The following is a 6,384-nucleotide window of genomic DNA, read 5'->3' on the forward strand; positions in this document are numbered from 1 at the left end:
TACTGGAACATACAGTTCAGGAGATATTTGAGGGAAGCTAAAATGGAAATGGAAAGGTAAAAGAAATCAAGGAAAAAGGAAACTGAAATGGGGGGGGGGGGGGGAGGAGTAGAGGAAGAAAATTTTCCATAATGCCATAATGATACTTTCTAGAAGTCTGCCAAAAGTTTGCGACAGTGAAGTACTGGTACAGCTGGCAGCACAGAAATAGGAGCAATTATTTCTGTAATGAGAACTTTATCTATTGTGGTAACTCTCTTCTTCACTGTTCAGGCTCCATTCAGACTCAGTGGCTTGTTTGTAAGTCATTCAGTTTTCCTTATTTCCAAAACTAACAGATTATAGCATGTGTGATTATCAGTTTCCCTTGGACAAAGCAGAGTAAGCCTCTTCCTGACTGAACTAACTGAGGGGGGAAGGGACCCACTTTAAAAACTGCATAATGCTAGAGGACCTCCATCACTCCCTTTACTTGTATCACAGTATAAGAATGTAATTACGCTGCAAAGTTTGGAAATTACTTACAAACTAATGACCTTTTTTCATCAGTGCTTAAATCTGAACATAATTTATGTTAACCTTATAGAAAAAAATTGAAGAGAAAAGCAGTTTAAACTATATCTTCTCTACTCTCAGTTTAATTGTTTCCTTACCAAAATGCCAGGGATTTTGCCCTTTAGAATAAAAACAAACACAGAAAAAGGATTGTCTGTAGGCAGTGTAAACATCTCACCTATTTGAGAAGTAAAAAATATTTATATTCGTCTTCATAGATTTTTGGGAATGAAATTGAGATTCTGATATGTTGTAATTTGAGGAATCAACCTTGTCAGGGCAAGAGAAGTATCCATGTTTGCTTGAAGGAAAAGAGAAGGACCTAAACATTTTACATATTTACATATCGTCAGCTTGGGCTCACCACTTGAAAATGTCATTTCTACTTTCATTGTGTTGGTCAAAAGATCCCATATCACTGTTTCTGAAATGGATATTCTTGTTCTGAGGAAGGAGGTAAGGCTCATGCTATTCAAAAGTAATTACTTTTGAATAATAAACCGAGAAATAAAATGCATCTTTTACAAAACAATATGCCCTTTTAAAAATTTGTATTGTTATCTGAGCTAAACAGAAATGCTGTGATGAAAAAAAATAAAGCTCTACAGTTTGCACACAGTCTGTTAATTATGTTGTGTAATCGTTAATAACTTGATTACAAGAACACTATAATTTTCACTGGCACCATTAAAAAGACACAGTGCAAATTCTATAAGACACTTTGGAATCAGGATCTGGATGTCCTCCAGCAACCACTGAGCTAGGTTTGGATTTCAGTGATGCTGTTGTGATTTGTACCAGCTGAGTTTCTAGCTCATTGTCTTTTATAATCTAGTTGTGTCTGCAATTTCCATGTTAATTAATTCCATCTTAAAAAGTTTCCTCGATATGCCTTTCTGCAAAATTCAGCTGCTAATCAGCATTAATGCAAAGTTATCACTTTCATCAGTGGATTTCCTGGAATCTTGTGTAGTTCTAATCATTCTATGTTTAAATATTCATTGCAGATTCTTTAAAGAAAGAACCCAAGGAGATTGAAAAACTATTCATAACTGTTTTGAAAAATCTGTTAATGAATGCAGATATGCTTTGTTTGGGCTCGATGATGATCCTTATTGTATCTTTTGTGATACAGAACAACTACTCTTTGCAGACTTCTTGCATCTTTTCAAATGTAAATATTATAAATATTATTCCCTTTCATCACAACCACAGGGTAAGAGGAGATAGTAAACAACCATAAGTTTCTTACTCTGATAAAAATATCAAACACAAGGACCAGATTCAAATTTTGTTATATTATTACCAAATTTTACCAGAACCAAACGATCAGAGAAGGTTTAAAATATGTAGCCATTACTGCAAGATCTGGGTATTTCTGTGCACGCTGTGCTGTATTCTGTACTTAAACTCAGGTTTTTAAGACATATTCATTTAGCAGTCTTGCAATTCAGAGTCATGTTTGAGATTTGTGTGTTGTTTAGCAGTTTTGTAAATCTCAGCCTGATAACCTGCCCATCACGGTTCCGTCTCCTCAGGGCATTTCAGTGAATGCACAATGCAGAGCATGTGAATAAATACACTAAAACCAACAGAAGTGTCCACACATTTGAATTTACAAATCTGCAGTACCAGGCTGAACTGGGCCACTGAAATTACTTAACACATCTGGTTTTGCCTTTCACTTTCTGCTACAGAGTAAAGGCAAAGTAAAATACGAATTTTAGACTGATTATTTTGAAAGACATACACAGCTTTTTAATTATCGAAGATCCTTCTCTGTCTAGCAACTTCTTGGGTGCTTATGAAGAAAGGAAGGTAATTTTTGTCTGGCTCATTTGCTAAATTTGCTTCTCCTGTTGCGCTGTACAAAGTGGTCTGATTGTACCATACCACATATGCCAGAACTTACACTAGAAATAAAGCAAAGACAATTTATTTCTGTAAATAAAGAAAGTATAAAAAAAAAAGGGAGGGGTGTAAAACAAAACACAAACCTCTAAAAACTCTTGGGCTATTATGTTAATGGTTGTGACAGGTAGAAGTTGATGAAAGATATGTCAGAGACATGTGTTGGGGAATGGTGTGTAACCTTTAGAGCTAATAAACAATAATTTATAAAACTGAAGGACACTTTATTTATTTTGGTCCAGTGGCAGTTGGCAGTCTTTCTTACTTTTATTTACACGGTGCTGAAGAAAATATCTCTGAGCTTTATAAGTGGAGAAGTTACTTATAAGAACAAGGCATTCAGTCTCAGTTTGTGTGAAGATCCTCCTGCAACTCTTGCCAGAGCTGGAAACACCAGCCTTGCTCAAGCCAGACTTCAATTAGTGAAGGACAGCTTGACAGCTTTTTTTTAATATTCCTTCCACCCACTCTTGGCATTCCTTCAGATAACTGGTTCTTCCAGAGACACAAATAAAGTGTTCTAAAGAGTAGGGATGGGATGATTCTGCAAGTGGTGGCCAATGAAGTCTTTGCTGTCCATACATTACTATCTGGTAAACGCATCTTCTGCAAACTTTACCATTCTAGAGAGGTTGTTGAGGCATTTCAGGGATAGAGGTGTGAAGTATGGTCAGTTCCTGCTCAGATGATGGTCCTCAAAAGGCTGAAATAACTACAAAAACATCAAATTTAGCAACCTAGTAAAACTGCAGACAGCCCTGTGTCCAACCAGTAGAAGGTTAGTCAATAGAACCTGTGAAGTCACAGCTGACAATGAGAGTAGACCAGATTAATTTCTTCAAGTGGATTGTCTTCCCTGACTATGCAGAAAGCTTAAGGTGGTGCAGGTCATCTCAAGATGTGTATTCCTTACAGGTGTTTGGAGCTGACTGTGAGAAATAGAGAGATTTACATAGAAAAGCCTTTATCTGCCCAGAATTCCACGTTGGAAACAGGGTACGTAATTCTGAAAATAGGGCAAAATCCAACTTCATCCAATTGGATATTCTGCCAAGAGTACCTATGCTGTATTTCTCAGAAAAGCCAAATGCTTCTCTCATTCCTACAGCCATTTAAAGCAGCATTGCATTAAAGCCAAATGTTATTTTTGCTGGCTAGACATTTATAATTTTATTAGAAAGATTTTATTTCTGATATGGCTTCCCACTCGAGCAGTGCTAAAAGCCATATATCACACTGGGATGAAGTTCTGTGGTCTGTGATGTTGGGATGTGTGCTGCTGACAGAATAAGATCCCATGCTCCTAAAATTCAGAAGACTCCAAATATTTATAAAAATGCTGCCACATCAGCTGCTGGTTTCCTGGTACATTCTCTGATCTTCAGTCTTACCACCTCAATTGAATTCCACATAAAAACTGTTCTCTTATGCTCCTTTGGATCAAGAGGTAAATTCTTTGCTGCTACACAAATGCAAATCCAGACTAAAGGCACAAGCTTCACTTAATTTCTCATGTTTAAGGCAAGAGTTCTGTAAGATGGTACTAGATATTTGCATTTATAAAAATGCTTAATAAAACATTTCCTCTATTTACATGTATGAGTAATCATTTTACCTTTAAAAACTGATGGAGAAGTGTGCTGCCCCTAGGATTAAAGTGACCTGTGCACAGGAGATGATCTAGAAAAGCTGAAAAATCACATGTAAAAGTAGATTTCTCTGAGGACAGAATATGAAATATTAAAGAACATAATTAATGTCAGAACAGTTACCATTTTCCATCCATCAGAGGCAAGAGAAAGAATAATAAATTGGATTAAATGTTCTATATATCAAACTGTCGAGAAAAAGGAAGGATGTGTGTTTCTATGCAGTGGCCTGGAGCTAAAATTGGGGGAAAGAAGCATCTTAAAATGTACAAGAAAGAAGGGGACACTGACAAAGAATTAAATGTTGGATACTCATCTGGCGCAGATATCAAGTCAAGGAAGGTTTAGCCCTAAATTTTATCTCTAATGAGAAGATACAGGAGAGATGTAAAGTGAGTAGGAAGATCTCGTTTCTCAGCAAGGCCTTTGGAAGCTATCTCAACCAAAAATGTAAAAAGTTAGCTCATTTTACTCACTGCCTTATACAACTAATTGTAGATATTTCCTTACTGATTTAAGTGACTGCCTGTAGGAACTATGCCTTCAATCAGCAGCATCTCAGAAAGTTCATCTTTACCTACCTTACCCCTTACAAGAAGGAAAGATCCTTCACAAAGTCAAAGCGATGCAGATCCACTTGACACAATGACAGACTCCACACACCGTTTTGGAAATGCTCTTTGGACCTTGTCTGGTGCCAGCACATGACAGGATACTATGATGTAAGGGCACATTTTGGGATCAATTTATTCAATCAGAGAAGACTTTTCTGTCTTTTTCTCCTCAGATCCTTTACACTGGAAGATCTGGGTTTAATCAAACAGCTTAAGGATCCTAGAAGCAGAAACAAAATGTCAACAGAATGACTTGCAAAGATGTAAAGGGTAGCTAAAAGGAAGAGATGAATCTCTTTGCCACTTCTGTGACAGAAAGGGCAGGACATAAACTTCAGCAGGTGAGTTTTAGTTTCACCATGAAGAAGTATTTGCTCGGAGGGATCTTCTGGAGTCTCTATTGGTCCCAGGTATGATTTATCTGAAGTGATATGGTGATAGCTGAATGTTTACTGTTAACCTACAACAGTTCCTAGCTCACTTTGTTAGTTCCTCCTCTATACTCTTTCATAATCCCAATAATCCTAAATCTTCATCGGTCAAAAATCCAGAGCACTGCGGTCACCCCCTAAACTGAGTCTTCATTGTAGAGGCAAAACCTTCAGTGGCAGTGGCAGACCTAGGTGTCTCTGAGGTGAGTTTTCTATCACTGGAGGCACTTAATTCTGTAGAATAGAATAGAATAGACTATTGCATTTGGAAGGGACATACAAAGAGCATCTGACACAACTGTCTTCAGGGCTGAACAAAATTTAAAGCAAGGTTTTAAAGACATTGTCCAAATGCCTCTGGAACATTGACAGGCTTGGGGCATCAAATATCACTCAAGGAATCCTGTTCCAGTGTTTGACCATGTCTCCCTGAAGAAATGCTTCCCTATGTTAAGTTTGAGCCTCTTTTGGTATAGCATATAGCCATTACCCCAAGTCTTGTCTCTGCTTGTACAAGATTGTTTTGGGAGATGCATGATCCTCTCTGATTACAAAAAAAAAATGCATTTTAAATTGCTATCTTAGAAGGAATATCTAACTTCAACCTGTCCATCTATGAACTAAGTAATGATTGTAATTAACACATAATACAGGGTTTGTTTGTTTTACCAAAGTGGGGGTCCAGCCCTTAGAGAGTGTCCCTTCATGTGACTGGCAGTTACTGTGCAGCTCAGTTACAGCATGACTTGGACTTCACAGAGTCCAAGGAAGAAATATGTGAGGCAAGTTTTAGCTACAAGCCCTTTCTTAGCTGAATGGTTTATTCCAACAAGATAGTAACCTGCTTTATGCTGCTTTATTCAGTAAAGACAAGATTTAATCATGAAGCTAACATTTTAAGTACACTGCTTCCTAAAGACCTACTTGTTAAAAGGAACGACAGAAACAAAACAATTGGAAGGCCTCCAGATGATCACAAAGCATTCGGATGCTTAAAGCCTTTTGAATTAATGTGTAGCAAGGCCACTTTTGGAAATAAAACCACAATGTTCTCACTGGTTTTCTATGGGGCAAGAGAAGTGCCTGTAAACTCCTATATTGATGTCACCATAGGCGAGTTTGTTTTACAAAAATGAGGTGCAGAATGATACAACTTGTGAGCCTTTCATTTGTCTTTTGGTGTTCATTAAGTGTCAAGGCCCTAAGCGCAGCAACAGGCTCTGC

The sequence above is a fragment of the Empidonax traillii genome, unplaced genomic scaffold, assembly GCF_003031625.1.
Source record: "Empidonax traillii isolate 1590-97213 ecotype Southwest subspecies unplaced genomic scaffold, ASM303162v1 scaffold37:size1818073, whole genome shotgun sequence".
Classification (NCBI taxonomy): Eukaryota; Metazoa; Chordata; class Aves; order Passeriformes; family Tyrannidae; genus Empidonax; species Empidonax traillii.